Here is a 17,870-nt window from a genome sequence, read left to right as displayed (position 1 = left end):
CATTGCGCCCTGCATTAATACTACAGGGACAGAAGTGGTGGATAGGCAGGGAGAGTGTTAGGAGTGATTGTAGGCTTCAAGAACCCCAACGGTCTTTCTTAGGGCCATATCTAACCGTGTGCAGTACTGTGGAGCCTGCTTTTTGCAGTGTTGCACTTTTTTTTTCCCCAAATCGGCCGTGCAGAGCATTGCGCCCTGCATTAATACTCCAGGGACAGAATTGTGTAGGCAGGGCCAGAAGACGTATATTAGTCATTGAATATAGGCAGTGGGCCTTTCCTTTAAAAAAAAAGGGCAAAACATCTCTTTGGCCTGCCTGTCACAGTCCTCAGCCTTCTGGGTACGTGTGTGCTGGGTGTACAATATAAAAAAAATCATACGCAGCTGGCTAAGTTTAACCGCAGGCTTGCGCCAATTTATTTCCTGGCTGTGAAATCACCGCTCTGCTGCAGTTAATAACAGTGCAACACTGCAGTTCTGTGACACACTGCAGGGCCACAACACATATATTACTGATTGAATATAGGCAGTGGGCCTTTCCTTAAAAAAAAAAGGTCAAAAATTCTATTTGGCCTGCCTCTCACAGTCCTCAGCATTCTGGGTACGTGTGTGCTGGGTGGAGAACTTAAAAAAAAACATACACAGCCAGCTACGTTTAACAGCAGGCTTGCGCCACATTATTTCTTACAGCGTTCTGTTTCTGAATTACTGGTAATACAGCATGCTGAGGGGTAGGGGTAGGCCTAGAGGACGTGGACGCGGCCGAGGACGCGGAGGCCCAAGTCAGGGTGTGGGCACAGGCCGAGCACCTGATCCAGGTGTATCCCAGCCGACTTCTTCGGGATTAGGAGAGAGGCACGTTTCTGGCGTCCCCACATTCATCGCACAATTAATGGGTCCACGCGGGAGACCTTTATTAGAAAATGAGCAGTGTGAGCAGGTCCTCTCGTGGATGGCAGAAAGTGCTTCCAGCAAGCTATCGTCCACCCACAGTTCTGCGCCGTCCACTGCTGCAACTCCGAATCCTCTGGCTGCTGCTCCTCCTTCCTCCCAGCCTCCTCACTCCACTACAATGACACATTCTCAGGAGCGGGCAGACTCCCAGGACCTGTTCTCGGGCCCCTGCTCAGATTGGGCAGCAGTGGTCCCTCCCCCACCAGAGGAGTTTATCGTGACTGATGCCCAACCATTGGAAAGTTCACGGGGTCCGGGGGATAAGGCTGGGGACTTCCGGCAACTGTCTCAAGACATTTCAGTGGGTGAGGAGGACGATGACGATGAGACACAGTTGTCTTTCAGTCAGGTAGTAGTGAGGGCAGTAAGTCCGAGGGAGGAGCGCACAGAGGATTCGGAGGAAGAGCAGCAGGACGATGAGGTGACTGACCCCACCTGGTTTGCTACGCCTACTCAGGACAGGTCTTCAGAGGGGGAGGCAAGGCCAGCAGCAGGGCAGGGGTAGAGGCAGGGCCAGACCGAATAATCCACCAACTGTTTCCCAAAGCGCACCCTCGCGACATGCCACCCTGCAGAGGCCGAGGTGCTCTAAGGTCTGGCAGTTTTTCACAGAGAGTGCAGACGACCGACGAACAGTGGTGTGCAACCTTTGTCGCGCCAAGATCAGCCGGGGAGCCACCACCAACAGCCTCACCACCACCAGCATGCGCAGACATATGATGGCCAAGCACCCCACAAGGTGGGACGAAGGCCGTTCACCGCCTCCGGTTTGCACCACTGCCTCTCCCCCTGTGCCCCAACCTACCACTGAGATCCAACCCCCCTCTCAGGGCACAGGCACTACCGTCTCCTGGCCTGCACCCACACCCTCACCTCCGCTGTCCTCGGCCCCATCCACCAATGTCTCGCACCGCACCGTCCAGCCGTCGCTAGCGCAAGTGTTAGAGCGCAAGCGCAAGTGTTAGAGCGCAAGCGCAAGTGTTAGAGCGCAAGCGCAAGTACGCCGCCACGCACCTGCACGCTCAAGCGTTAACCGTGCACATAGCAAAATTTATCAGCCTTGATATGCTGCTGTATAGGGTTGTGGAAACAGAGTCCTTCAAAAGTATGATGGCGGCGGCGGCCCCGCGCTACTCAGTTCCCAGTCGCCACTACTTTTCCCGATGTGCCATCCCAGCCCTGCACGACCACGTCTCCCGCAACATTGTACGCGCCCTCACCAACGCGGTTACTGCCAAGGTCCACTTAACAACGGACACGTGGACAAGCACAGGCGGGCAGGGCCACTACATCTCCCTGACGACACATTGGGTGAATTTAGTGGAGGCTGGGACAGAGTCAGAGCCTGGGACCGCTCACGTCCTACCCACCCCCAGAATTGCGGGCCCCAACTCGGTGGTGGTATCTTCGGCGGTGTATGCTTCCTCCACTAAAGCACCCTCCTCCTCCGCAACCTCTGTCTCACAATCTAGATGTGTCAGCAGCAGCAGGACGTCGCCAGCAGTCGGTGTCGCGCGGCGTGGCAGCACAGCGGTGGGCAAGCGTCAGCAGGCCGTGCTGAAACTACTCAGCTTAGGAGATAAGAGGCACACGGCCCACGAACTGCTGCGGGGTCTGACAGAGCAGACCGACCGCTGGCTTGCGCCGCTGAGCCTCCAACCGGGCATGGTCGTGTGTGACAACGGCCGTAACCTGGTGGCGGCTCTGCAGCTCGGCAGCCTCACGCACGTGCCATGCCTGGCCCACGTCTTTAATTTGGTGGTTCAGCGTTTTCTGAAAAGCTACCCACGCTTGTCAGACCTGCTCGTAAAGGTGCGCCGGCTCTGCGCACATTTCCGCAAGTCCCACACGGACGCTGCCACCCTGCGCACCCTGCAACAGCGGTTTAATCTGCCAGTGCACCGACTGCTGTGCGACGTGCCCACACGGTGGAACTCTACGCTCCACATGTTGGCCAGGCTCTATGAGCAGCGTAGAGCTATAGTGGAATACCAACTCCAACATGGGCGGCGCAGTGGGAGTCAGCCTCCTCAATTCTTTTCAGAAGAGTGGGCCTGGTTGGCAGAAATCTGCCAGGTCCTTGGAAAGTTTGAGGAGTCTACCCAGGTGGTGAGCAGTGATGCTGCAATTATTAGCGTCACCATTCCTCTGCTATGCCTCTTGAGAAGTTCCCTGCAAAGCATAAAGGCTGATGCTTTGCGCTCGGAAACAGAGCCGGGGAAAGACAGTATGTCGCTGGATAGTCAGAGCACCCTCCTGTCTATATCTCAGCGCGTTGAGGAGGAGGAGGAGGAGCATGAGGAGGATGAGGAGGAGGGGGAAGAGACAGCTTGGCCCACTGCTGACGGTACACATGCTGCTTGCCTGTCATCCTTTCAGTGTGTATGGCCTGAGGAGGAGGAGGAGGAGGAGGAGGAGGATCCTGAAAGTGATCTTCCTAGTGAAGACAGCCATGTGTTGCGTACAGGTACCCTGGCACACATGGCTGACTTCATGTTAGGATGCCTTTCTCCTGACCCACAAGCTGTTGGTAAAATTCCCATCCGACAGCGCTAGTGGCAGAAGGCGCAGTTCCGAGGGCCAGGTAGCAGGGGAGGCGCGGAGATTGAGCAGCATGTACAGCACAGGCAGTGCAACACTCTTTAAGGCCCTGGACAGCTTTATGGCTCCCCACCAAGACTGTGTCAGCGCTCCCTCAGCCAAGGCTGAGTCGGCGGGAGCACTGTAAAAGGATGGTGAGGGAGTACGTAGCCGATCGCACGACCGTCGTCCGTGACGCCTCTGCCACCTACAACTACTGGGTGTCGAAGCTGGACACGTGGCCTGAACTCGCGCTGTATGCCCTGGAGGTGCTTGCTTGTCCTGCGGCTAGCGTCTTGTCAGAGAGGGTGTTTAGTGCGGCTGGGGGAATCATCACAGATAAGCGTACACGCCTGTCAACCGACAGTGCCAACAGGCTTACACTCATCAAGATGAACAAAGCCTGGATTTCCCCAGACTTCTCTTCTCCACCAGCGGACAGCAGCGATACCTAAGCAATACGTAGGCTGCACCCGCGGATGGAAGCATCGTTCTCTATCACCATCCAAAACGGGGACATTTTTGCTTCATCAAACTGTGTATAATATTCCTGCTCCTCCTCCTGCTCCTCCTCCTGAAACCTCACTTAATCACGCCGAACGGGCAATTTTTCTTAGGGCCACAAGGCTCAGTCATATAATTTTTCTAAACAATTTTTATACGTTTCAATGCTCTTAAAAGTGTTGAAACTTTAACTTCAACCAATTTTTAGTTAAACTGGGCTACCTCCAGGCCTAGTTACCACTTAAGCCACATTAACCAAAGCGATTAATGGGTTTCACCTGCCATCTTGGTTGGGCATGGCCAATTTTTCAGAGGTACATTAGTACTGTTGGTACACCAATTTTTTTGTGCCCTCACCTACAGTGTAATCATAGTAATTTGTATGTTCTTCGCCTGCACTCATGGTACAGAAAGGTGTGTGGGGTTGGCCTACACTTTTGCTTCATAAATGTAACTGGGGCCTTGTCTATACTGCAGCTACTGAAATGTGAAAGAGACTGTTATCTCCCTAAACTGCTGCAATGGGAATGTTACTGGGGCCTGTCTTGAGTGCTACTATTACTGAAATGGAACTAATACTGTGCTCCCCCTATACTGCTGCTTCGGAATTGTTACTGGGGCCTGTCTTGAGTGCTACTATTACTGAAATGGAACTAATACTGTGCTCCCCCTATAATGCTGCTAGTGATATGTTAGTGGGGCCTGTCCCTAATGCTACCGCTGAAATGTTAATAATTCTGGGCTCATCCTATACCGCTGCTATTGGTATGTCACTGGGGTGTGGAAACAGAGGCTTCCCAAAGACATGATGGCGGCGAGGCCATTTCCCACCAACGCTGTTACTGTTAAGGTGCATATAACCACGGACACATGGAGAGGACACATAGTGCCTCCAAAACATCCCCCTCCTCCTCCAACAATGAAAACATTCTTGGCAAATACCTTTGCATTGGTCCGTCTGGTGGCAGTCCAAGAATTTCACCTTTAACGACACAACAAGAGAACACCACCACCATCCCCCCGCCACGGCCCACTTAATCCTGGCCACATTCCGAAAACCAACTAAATAAAACCGCGCTACTAGGTCCGCAGTCACCACCACATTACCACCAACGAGGTTACTGTTAAGGTGCATATAACCACGGACACGTGGAGAGGACACATAGTGCCTCCAAAACATCCCCCTCCTCCTCCAACAATGAAAACATTCTTGGCAAATACCTTTGCATTGGTCCGTCTGGTGGCAGTCCAAGAATTTCACCTTTAACGACACAACAAGAGAACACCACCACCATCCCCCCGCCACGGCCCACTTAATCCTGGCCACATTCCGAAAACCAACTAAATAAAACCGCGGTACTAGGTCCGCAGTCACCACCACATTACCACCAACAAGGTTACTGTTAAGGTACATATTACCAGTCTGACTGGGGCATGCAGTGTGGGCCGAGGCCCACCTGTATTGTATCTGACGTTAGCTCTGCTGAGTAGGGCACTGCAATGGGATACATTTATGTACCGCCGATGGGTTCCAGGGAGCCAACCATGCTGTGGGTCCGCAGGTACTTCACTTTACGGATTTGTACCTGCCAGTGTCTATGTATTAAAAACTGCGGTCTGACTGGGGCATGCAGTGTGGGCCGAAGCCCACCTGCGTTTAATCGGACGTTACCTCAGCCGTGCTGGGCAATGCAATGGGATTTATTTATGTACCGCCGGTGGGTTCCAGGGAGCCACCCATGCTGTAGGTGCACACGGAGTTGAACCTACATCTGTCCACTTGTAAAGAACCCCAGTCTGACTGGGGCATGCAGTGTGGGCCGAAGCCCACCTGCATTAAGCACGACATTACCTCAGCTGTGATGGGCAATGCAATGGGATATATTTATGTACCGCCGGTGGCTTTCTGGCACCCACCCATGCTGTGGGTCCACACGGAGTTGAACCTACATCTGTCTACTTCTAAAGAACCCCAGTCAGACTGGGGCATGCAGTGTGGGCCGAAGCCCACCTGCATTAAGCACGACATTACCTCTGCTGTGATGGGCAATGCAATGGGATATCTTTATGTACCGCCGGTGGCTTCCTGGCACCCACCCATGCTGTGGGTCCACACGGGGTTGAACCTACATCTGTCCACTTGTAAAGAACCCCAGTCAGACTGGGGCATGCAGTGTGGGCCGAAGCCCACCTGCATTAAGCACGACATTACCTCAGCTGTGATGGGCAATGCAATGGGATTTATTTATGTACCGCCAGTGGGTTCCAGGGAGCCACCCATGCTGTAGGTGCACACGGAGTTGAACCTACATCTGTCCACTTGTAAAGAACCCCAGTCAGACTGGGGCATGCAGTGTGGGCCGAAGCCCACCTGCATTAAGCACGACATTACCTCAGCTGTGATGGGCAATGCAATGGGATATATTTATGTACCGCCGGTGGCTTCCTGGCACCCACCCATGCTGTGGGTCCACACGGAGTTGAACCTACATCTGTTCACTTGTAAAGAACCCCAGTCAGACTGGGGCATGCAGTGTGGGCCGAAGCCCACCTGCATTAAAGCTGACATTACCTCAGCTGTGCTGGGCACTGCAATGGGATACATTTATGTACAGTGGGTGGGTTCCAGGGAGCCACCCATGCTGTGGGTGCACACGGAATTCCCATTGCGGAGTTGTACCTGCCTGTGACTATTTATAAAAAACCGCGGTCTGACTGGGGCATGCAGACACCTTGACAGAATGAATAGTGTGTGGCACATAGGTTCCCCATTGCTATGCCCACGTGTGCAGCTCCAGATGGAGGTGGCACAGTATTGGATTTCTCATTGCTTCTGTACAGCATTGTGGACTATTGCCCCGCCCCTTTTCTGGGGGGGTCGCTGCCTAGCCATGCCAACCCTCTGCAGTGTGTGCCTGCGGTCCCTCTGGCAGACGCACTTATAAATAGACATGAGTGTGGCATGAGGGCAGCTGAAGGCTGCGCAGGGACAGTTTGGTGTGTGTGCTGTGGACACTGTGTCGTGCGGGGAAGGGGTTGGGCAGCATGTAACCCAGGAGAAGTGGCAGCGGAGTGTCATGCAGGCAGTGATTGTGCTTTGTTGGAGGTAGTGTGGTGCTTAGCTAAGGTATGCCATGCTAATGAGGGCTTTTCAGAAGTAAAAGTTGTTGGGAGGGGGGGGCACTCTTGCCGGTATTGTGGCTTAATAGTGGGACCTGTGAACTTGAGATGCAGCCCAACATTTAGCCCCTCGCCTGCCCTATCCGTTGCTGTGTCGTTCCCATCACTTTCTTGAATTGCCCAGATTTTCACACATGAAAACCTTAGTGAGCATCGGCGAAATACAAAAATGCTCCGGTCGCCCATTGACTTCAATGGGGTTCGTACTCGAAACGAACCCTCGAGCATCACGATAATTTCGTCCCGAGTAACGAGCACCCGAGCATTTTGGTGCTCGCTCATCTCTAGTAAAGACATTGAAGAGGAATGGAAAGTGTTTTGGCTACAAATGTAGAAAACTTCCTGCAATGAGCATGGAGAAGCTAACAGCAGGTAAATTCAATGGACTACAAATCCAGAAACTCATGAAAGACCAGCGTTTCCAAGATTCAGGGATGTAAGTGATGAACAGTGTGAACAATCTCACCAGGAAGAAAGGATTATGAAAGTACAGTACTGTACTGGAGGCGGGGTTTATGAATTAGCCAATCAATGCCGCCGCTCAGACAATTCTTAAATCCCGCCTCCACAATGTGATTGGTTCTTCAAACTCTGCTTAGCTAATCAATGCAGTGCTGGATGAACCAATCACAGCCCTCACTTTGGTTCATCGTGCGCTGCATTGATTGGCCGACTAGCACTGGATTAACCAATCAGAGGCATCGCTTCTTGGAGGTGGGAATTTTGAATCCAGTAACCAGGAAGTGATCTCGTGTGGGCGAACAAGGACTGCAAAATGCCCAATGGATCTCCAGAAAGCAGCGGGAGGACCTGGACTGCACATGCTTGGTGAGTATTCCCCTTTCTTTTGGAAATTCAGCTAGGGCTTATTTAAGGTGGAGGGCTTAACCTTCTCACAATTTTATCATAGGCAACAGTGAAGTGCTGCACGATTTTTTGCAAGAAAAACGCATCACTGCAACCACAAAATTGCGAGAACACAGTTGCGATATCACTGCAATTTTGCAGCGCTGATATACCTGCCGTCCATGTGAAACAGGCCCAAAGGTGTAACCGGAGCCTTCACAGCACTCTTTCTTATAGTTGAAAAATCTAGACCGGTGTTTCCCAAACTTCAGTCCTCACGGACCCCCACAGGTTATGTTTTCAGGATATCCTATAGTAAGATCCCCTGTAGCAATGTCTGAGGCACCGACAATAATTACATCACCTGTGCAATACTGAGGAAATCCTGAAAACATCACCTGTTAGGACCCCCGGAGGTCTGGAGTTTGGGAAACACTGATCCAGTCAGACATAGAAGAACAAGTAACATGTGCCATTATACATGTGTCAAGCAAACATGTTGCCCTTTATCATAGTCTATTATCAGGGCAACATGCTTGCGTGAAATATGTAAGACGGCACATGGTCCTTGTTCCTCTGGATTTTTCAATAAAGAAAAAGAGTTTTTATCCTACGCTGGACCTGCTCCATTTTCTTGTGCATCTATTGCTATATAGTGGTTCTGGATTTTACGCGATCATGAACCCTTTCTCATTGGTCTTGATTGGCTGCTAGCAATATAACTGGGCTGTCAATCAAGAGCCAAGGGGAGGGGTTGATGATGCACCGCCACCTGTATTATACATAGGTGAATCGGGGGTTCAGGCATCTGGGATAGCGGGATGACACCTCCTGGACAGACTGCTGTAAGAAAACTAACTTTTCCATTGCCGTTTATCTTTCAGGCTCCATAAACAGCAGGTAAATCGTTGGCATCTTCACCCCTGCCAGTCTGTTTAGTATTAGGTTTGTTGAGTGCTGATGACCAGCCATCTAGGCAGGATTATGCCACTGAATTTACACACCGCTTCCCAGAACTGGAGTCAAACGGAGAAGACAGTAAAAGTACTTTTAGTTGGACATCTGAATTTCCAAAATTTATCAGCCTTTCTGGATAACTGGAAGTCGGACAAAAGGATTTTCACAGTAATCTTAACATTTAAAAAAATATTTATATATTTTTAATGCTATTTTAGGTGCACATTTCCATATTGGCATTAATTCTGATTTTGGAACATATAAGATAACGAATAGAATTTAACTAGAAATATTGTAATATGATTCGTAAATAAAGATTTATTTATATATTTCTAATCTGTGTATTGAGTATATTTTTGGGGGGTTGATACCCCCACAACAATGTCACTCACATATCCCCACAACAATGTCTCTCAAATACCCCCACAACAATGTCACACACATTCCCCCACAACAATGTCACACACATACCCCCACAACATTGTCACACACATACCCCCACAACAATGTCTCTCAAATACCCCCACAACAATGTCAGACACATACCCCCACAACCATGTCACACACATTCCCCCACAACAATGTCACACACATACCCCCACAACATTGTCACACACATACCCCCACAACAATGTCTCTCAAATACCCCCACAACAATGTCAGACACATACCCCCACAACAATGTCACATACATACCCCCACAACAATGTCGCACACATACCCCCACAACAATGTCAGACACATACCCCCACAACAATGTCACATACATACCCCCACAACAATGTCGCACACATACCCCCACAACAATGACCTCACATACCCCCACAACAATGTCACACACATACCCCCACAACAATGTCACTCACATATCCCGACAACAATGTCACTCACATATCCCGACAACAATGTCACTCACATACCCCCACAACAATGTAACACACATACCCCCACAACAATGTCACACACATACCCCCACAACAATGTCACACACATACCCCCACAACAATGTCAGACACATACCCCCACAACAATGTCACTCACATATCCCCACAACAATGTCTCTCAAATACCCCCACAACAATGTCAGACACATACCCCCACAACAATGTCACACCCATTCCCCCACAACAATGTCACACACATACCCCCACAACATTGTCACACACATACCCCCACAACAATGTCTCTCAAATACCCCCACAACAATGTCAGACACATACCCCCACAACAATGTCACATACATACCCCCACAACAATGTCGCACACATACCCCCACAACAATGTCAGACACATACCCCCACAACAATGTCACATACATACCCCCACAACAATGTCGCACACATACCCCCACAACAATGTCAGACACATACCCCCACAACAATGTCACATACATACCCCCACAACAATGTCGCACACATACCCCCACAACAATGACCTCACATACCCCCACAACAATGTCACACACATACCCCCACAACAATGTCACTCACATATCCCGACAACAATGTCACTCACATATCCCGACAACAATGTCACTCACATACCCCCACAACAATGTCAAACACATACCCCCACAACAATGTCACACACATACCCCCAAAACAATGTCACACACATACCCCCACAACAATGTCAGACACATACCCCCACAACAATGTCTCTCACATACCCCCACAACAATGACACTCACATATCCCGACAACAATGTCACTCACATACCCCCACAACAATGTCACACACATACCCCCACTACAATGTCAGACACATACCCTCACAACAATGCCGCACACATACCCCCACAACAATGTCACTCACATACCCTCACAACAATGTCGCACACATACCCCTACAACAATGTCAGACACATACCCTCACAACAATGTCACTCACATACCCCCACAACAATGTCACTCACATACCCCCACAACAATGTCGCCTACATACCTGCTGAAAAATGTTGTTCACATCTCCCCAAAACAATGTACCCAAAACAATGTCGCTCACATGTTCCCTCGATAATATTGCACACATCTCCCTACAACAATGTCTCTATAAGAATGTCGCCTACATGTCTCCATAACAATGTCGCCCACATGCCACCTGAACAATCTGGCACACATTTCCCAACAACAATGTCTTCTAAATGCCCCCACAATGCCAGCTATTAAAAAGTGCCAACCACAAGCCCCTCCTGGAGCCCCTTAACAGTGCAACCTCAACATGTATACTGGACTGTTAGCACTCTTGTACGTGTCTGCGCATCTATACATACATGACTGCATGGACGCATGTGCAACTGCTTTGCAGGCAGCAGGGAAAACACTGCCCCCTGCTGTCCAAACACTATCTACTGGGCTGCACTCAAAACCACATGTACTCAATGTGTTTTTTTCAATGCATGGTTAGTCCTGGTGAAACAGCTTGAAAGTACATGTAAGAACCGTGAGGACCGACCACCATAGAGAATACAGTAAAACTCATGCAGGGGAGTCACATAGTTGTTTATTGTAAAGGGAGAAATCCTGGTTGGCGGGCTTGCAAGAGCAACAGGCTATAAAAAAGGTTGAGGTACAATGCGCTGCCTCTTTGGTGGTGGCAGTGTGTGGTCGTGCAGTGAAGACAAGTAGACCTATGTAGGAAGGAGCTACGCAACGGCTCAAAGCACCACCAAGTATAGGCAAAAGTGATTAAAGACCACCTTCTGAAGAGCAGAGTCCGTATTGCTTCTTGAACAGAGACTGTCAGCCAGCAGGACCCCGCTTACCCTGGTGATATCACCGGCTGCTGTACCGGTACATCACTGATATTAAAAGTTGTAAATTCCACAGGAAGACAAAGTGGCCTCCTGTGTCTTAGTGGCTGTGATCAGAGGGCCTTTATCTCCATCTCCTCTACCTCCAGCATCCATCCAGATACCAACAAGTGGTTACTGATAGTCAAAGTGCCATCCAGTTTATTGAAAGATCCGGCCCTGATGTTTGGCTCTGCCAGGGTTGCACCAGTATTACATGGTATAGTTGGCAAGATAAACCAACCCATGATACCGGAACAGAATGAACTGACCAGCCAAAATACCAACCCAAGAACAGCTGAACAGTTTCCAAGTAATGAACTTCCCAACTGTGACTGAACCTGCAGTGAGCCGACCTGAATCATTGAATGGCAGAGTTGGAAGGAACCTCCAGGGTCATCTGGTCCAAACCCCTGCTCAGTGCAGGATTCACTAATCACAGACAGATATAATGTCCAGCCTTTGTTTGAAGACTTCCATTGAAGGAGAACTCACCACCTCCCGTTGTAATCTGTTCCACTCATTGATCACCCTCACTATCTAATATCTAATCTGTGTCTCCTCCCTTTCAGTTTCATCCCATTGCTTCTTGTCTTTCCTTGTACAAATGAGAATAGGGCTGATCCCTCTGCAGTATGTAAACCCTTCAGATATTTGTAGACAGCTATTAAGGCTCCTCTCAGCCTTCTTTTTTGTCTTTAACCGTTCCTCATAGGACATGATTTGCAGACCGCTCACATCCTAGTAACTCTTCTCTGAACCTATGAGAGACCCTCTAGCAAGACCAGAGGAGATGATGCCACAGTCAAGAATGACCTTCGTCAGTTAGTAGGAAAAAGTAAGCTGAAGCCAGGTTTACCAAAATGGGTACAGGTTAGAGATGAGCGAGCACCAAAATGCTCGGGTGCTCGTTACTCGTGACGAAAATTTCGCGATGCTCGAGGGTTTGTTTCGAATAATGAACCCCATTGAAGTCAATGGGCGACCCGAGCATTTTTGTATATCGCCGATGCTCACTAAGGTTTCCATTTGTGAAAATCTGGGCAATTCAAGAAAGTGATGGAAACGACATAGCAACGGATCGGGCAGGCGAGGGGCTACATGTTGGGCTGCATCACAAGTTACCAGGTCCCACTATTAAGCCACAATAGCGGCAAGAGTGCCCCCCCTCCCAACAATTTTTACTTCTGAAAAGCCCTCATTAGCAATGCATACCTTAGCTAAGCACCACACTACCTCCAACAAAGCACAATCACTGCCTGCATGACACTCCGCTGCCACTTCTCCTGGGTTACATGCTGACCAACCCCCCCCCCCCCCCCCCCCGCACGACACAGTGTCCACAGCGCACACCAAACTGTCCCTGCGCAGCCTTCAGCTGCCCTCATGCCACACCACACTCATGTCTATTTATAAGTGCGTCTGCCATGAGGAGGAACCGCAGGCACACACTGCAGAGGGTTGGCACAGCTAGGCAGCGACCCTCTTTAAAAGGGGTGGGGCGATAGCCCACAATGCTGTACAGAAGCAATGAGAAATAGAATCCTGTGCCACCGCCATCAGGAGCTGCACACGTGGGCATAGCAATGGGGCACCTATGTGCCACACACTATTCATTCTGTCAAGGTGTCTGCATGCCCCAGTCAGACTGCGGTGTTTTATAAATAGTCACAGGCAGGTACAACTCCGCAATGGGAATTCCGTGTGCACCCACAGCATGGGTGGCTCCCTGGAACCCACCCGCTGTACATAAATGTATCCCATTGCAGTGCCCTGGACAGCAGAGCTAATGTCAGATTAAATGCAGGTGGGCTTCGGCCCACACTGCATGCCCCAGTCAGACTGGGGTTTTTTATAAGTAGACACAGGCAGGTACAACTCCCTATTGTGAAGTCCATGTGGACCGACAGCATGGGTGGCTCCCTGGAACCCACCGGCGGTACATAAATATATCCCATTGCAGTGCCCAGCACAGCTGAGGTAATGTCATGTTTAATGCAGGTGGGCTTCGGCCCACACTGCATGCCCCAGTCAGACTGGGGTTCTTTAGAAGTGGACACATGCTGTTACAACTTCGTGTGGACCGACAGCATGGGTGGGTCCCAGGAAGCCACCGACGGAACATAAATATATCCCATTGCAGTGCCCTGTACAGCAAAGCTAACGTCAGGTTTAATGCAGGTGGGCTTCGGCCCAAACTGCATGCCCCAGTCAGACTCAAGTTTTTTATAAGTATACACAGGCACGTACATCTCCCTAATGGGAAGTCCATGTGGACCGACAGCATGGGTGGGTCCCAGGAAGCCACTGGCGGTACATAAATATATCCCATTGCAGTGCCCAGCACAGCTGATGTAACGTCAGCTTTAATGCAGGTGGGCAAAAAATTAATTGGATTACACTGTAGGCAAGTGCCCCAAAAAATTGGTGTACCAACAGTACTAATGTACCTCAGAAAAATTGCCCATGCCCAACCAAGAGGGCAGGTGAAACCCATTAATCGCTTTGGTTAATGTGGCTTAATTGGTAACTAGGCCTGGAGGCAGCCCAGTTAAAATAAAAATTGGTTCAGGTGCAAGTTTCAACGCTTTAATGAGCATTGAAACGTATAAAAATTGTTTACAAAAATTATATGACTGAGCCTTGTGGCCCTAAGAAAAATTGACCGTTCGGCGTGATTACGTGAGGTTTCAGGAGGAGGAGGATGAATAGAATACACAGATTGATGAAGCTAAAAGGTCCCCGTTTTTGATGGTGATAGAGAACGATGCTTCCATCCGCGGGTGCAGCCTACGTATTGCTTAGGTATCGCTGCTGTCCGCTGGTGGAGAAGAGAAGTCTGGGGAAATCCAGGCTTTGTTCATCTTGATGAGTGTAAGCCTGTCGGCACTGTCGGTTGACAGGCGGGTACGCTTATCCGTGATGATTCCCCCAGCCGCACTAAACACCCTCTCTGACAAGACGCTAGCCGCAGGACAAGCAAGCACCTCCAGGGCATACAGCGCGAGTTCAGGCCACGTGTCCAGCTTCGAAACCCAGTAGTTGTAGGTGGCAGAGGCATCACCGAGGACGGTCGTGCGATCGGCTACGTACTCCCTCACCATCCTTTTACAGTGCTCCCGCCAACTCAGCCTTGACTGGGGAGCGGTGACACAGTCTTGCTGGGGAGCCATAAAGCTGGCAAAGGCCTTGGAGAATGTTCCCCTGCCTGCGCTGTACATGCTGCCTGATCTCTGCACCTCCCCTGCTACCTGGCCCTCGGAACTGCGCCTTCTGCCACTAACGCTGTCGGATGGGAATGTTACCATCAGTTTGTCCGCCAGGGTCCTGTGGTATTGCATCACTCTCGAACCCCTTTCATCTTCGGGTATGAGAGTGGAAAGGTGCTCCTTATACTGTGGGTCGAGCTGTGTGTACACCCAGTAATCCGTAGTGGCCAGAATTCGTGTAACGCGAGGGTCTCGAAAAAGGCATCCTGACATGAAGTCAGCCATGTGTGCCAGGGTACCTGTACGCAACACATGGCTGTCCTCACTAGGAAGATCACTTTCAGGATCCTCCTCCTCCTCCTCAGGCCATACACGCTGAAAGGATGACAAGCAAGCAGCATGGGTACCCTCAGCAGTGGGCCAAGCTGTCTCTTCCCCCTCCTCCTCATGCTCCTCCCCCTCCTCCTCAACTCGCTGAGATATAGACATGAGGGTGCTCTGACTATCCAGCGACATACTGTCTTCCCCCGCCTCTGTTTCCGAGCGCAAAGCGTCTGCCTTTATGCTTAGCAGAGGAATGGTGACGCTAATGATTGCAGCATCGCCGCTCACCATCTGGATAGACTCCTCAAAGTTTCCAAGGACCTGGCAGATGTCTGCCAACCAGGCCCACTCTTCTGTAAAGAAATGAGGAGGCTGACTTCCACTACGCCGCCCATGTTGGAGTTGGTATTCCACTATAGCTCTACGCTGCTCATAGAGCCTGGCCAACATGTGGAGTGTAGAGTTCCACCGTGTGGGCACGTCACACAGCAGTCGGTGCACTGGCAGATTAAACCGATGTTGCAGGGTGCGCAGGGTGGCAGCGTCCGCCTTGGACTTGCGGAAATGTGCGCTGAGCCGGCGCACCTTTCCGAGCAGGTCTGACAAGCGTGGGTAGCTTTTCAGAAAGCGCTGAACCACCAAATTAAAGATGTGGGCCAGGCATGGCACGTGCGTGAGGCTGCCGAGCTGCAGAGCCGCCACCAGGTTACGGCCGTTGTCACACGACCATGCCCGGTTGAGGGCTCAGCGGCGCAAGCCAGCGGTCGGTCTGCTCTGTCAGACCCTGCAGCAGTTCATGGGCCGTCTGACTCTTCTCTCCTAAGCTGAGTAGTTTCAGCACGGCCTGCTGACGCTTGCCCACCGCTGTGCTGCCACGCCGCGCGACACCGACTGCTGGCGACGTGCTGCTGCTGAAACATCTTGATTGCGAGACAGAGGTTGCGTAGGAGGAGGAGGATGGTGGTTTAGTGGAAGAAGCATACACCGCCGCAGATACCAGCACCGAGCTGGGGCTCGCAATTCTGGGGGTGGGTAGGACGTGAGCAGTCCCAGGCTCTGACTCGGTCCCAGCCTCCACTAAATTCACCCAATGTGCCGTCAGGGAGATATAGTGGCCCTGCCCACCTGTGCTTGTCCACGTGTCCGTTGTTAAGTGGACCTTGGCAGTAACCGCGTTGGTGAGGGCGCGTACAATGTTGCGGGAGACGTGGTCGTGCAGGGCTGGGACGGCACATCGGGAAAAGTAGTGGCGACTGGGAACCGAGTAGCGCGGGGCCGCCGCCGCCATCATGTTTTTGAAAGCCTCCATTTCCACAAGCCTGTACGGCAGCATCTCCAGGCTGATCAATTTGGCAATGTGCACGTTTAACGCTTGAGCGTGCGGGTGCGTGGCGGCGTACTTGCGCTTGCGCTCAAACAGTTGCGCTAGCGACGCCTGGACGCTGCGCTGAGAGACATTGCTGGATGGGGCCGAGGACAGCGGAGGTGAGGGTGTGGGTGCAGGCCGGGAGACGGTCGTGCCTGTGTCCTGAGAGGGGGGTTGGATCTCAGTGGCAGGTTGGGGCACAGGAGGAGAGGCAGTGGTGCAAACCGGAGGCGGTGAACGGCCTTTGTCCCACCTTGTGGGGTGCTTGGCCATCATATGTCTGCGCATGCTGGTGGTGGTGAGGCTGGTGGTGGTGGCTCCACGGCTAATCTTGGCGCGACAAATCTTGCACACCACAGTTCGTCAGTCGTCTGCACTCTCAGTGAAAAACTGCCACACCTTTGAGCACCTCGGCCTCTGCAGGGTGGCATGGCACGAGGGGGCGCTTTGGGAAACAGTTGGTGGATTATTCGGTCTGGCCCTGCCTCTACCCCTGGCCACCGCACTGCCTATTCTAACCTATCCTGCTGCTGGCCTTGCCTCCCCCTCTGAAGACCTGTCCTCAGTAGGCTTCACAAACCAGGTGGTGTCAGTCACCTCATCGTCCAGCTGCTCTTCCTCCGAATCCTCTGTGCGCTCCTCCCTCGGACTTACTGAAATTACTACTACCTGAGTGATAGACAACTGTGTCTCATCGTCATCGTCCTCCTCACCCACTGAAAGCTCTTGAGACAGTTGCCGGAAGTCCCCAGCCTCATCCCCTGGACCTCGGGAACTTTCCAAAGGTTGGGCATCTGTCACGACAAACTCCTTCGGTGGGAGTGGATTCAGAACTATTGCTGCCCATTCTGGGCAGGGGCCCGAGAACAGTTCCTGGGAGTCTGCCTGCTCCTCAGAATGTGTCATTGTAATGGAGTGAGGAGGCTGGGAGGAAGGAGGAGCAGCAGCCAGAGGATTCAGAGTTGCAGCAGTGGACGGCGTAGAAGTCTGGGTGGTCGATAGATTGCTGGATGCACTTTCTGCCATCCACGACAGGACCTGCTCACACTGCTGTAAAGGGTTAATTCTAGATTTTCCCCTGTGTCAAATTAAATAAGAAAAATACATTTAATTTCTCTTCCAACTTACTCTTCATCTGTCTTCTTCTCACTATATGACC

The sequence above is a fragment of the Eleutherodactylus coqui genome, unplaced genomic scaffold (assembly GCF_035609145.1).
Source record: "Eleutherodactylus coqui strain aEleCoq1 unplaced genomic scaffold, aEleCoq1.hap1 HAP1_SCAFFOLD_36, whole genome shotgun sequence".
In the NCBI taxonomy this organism is placed as follows: Eukaryota; Metazoa; Chordata; class Amphibia; order Anura; family Eleutherodactylidae; genus Eleutherodactylus; species Eleutherodactylus coqui.
Note: the sequence above shows the minus strand (reverse complement) of the source record.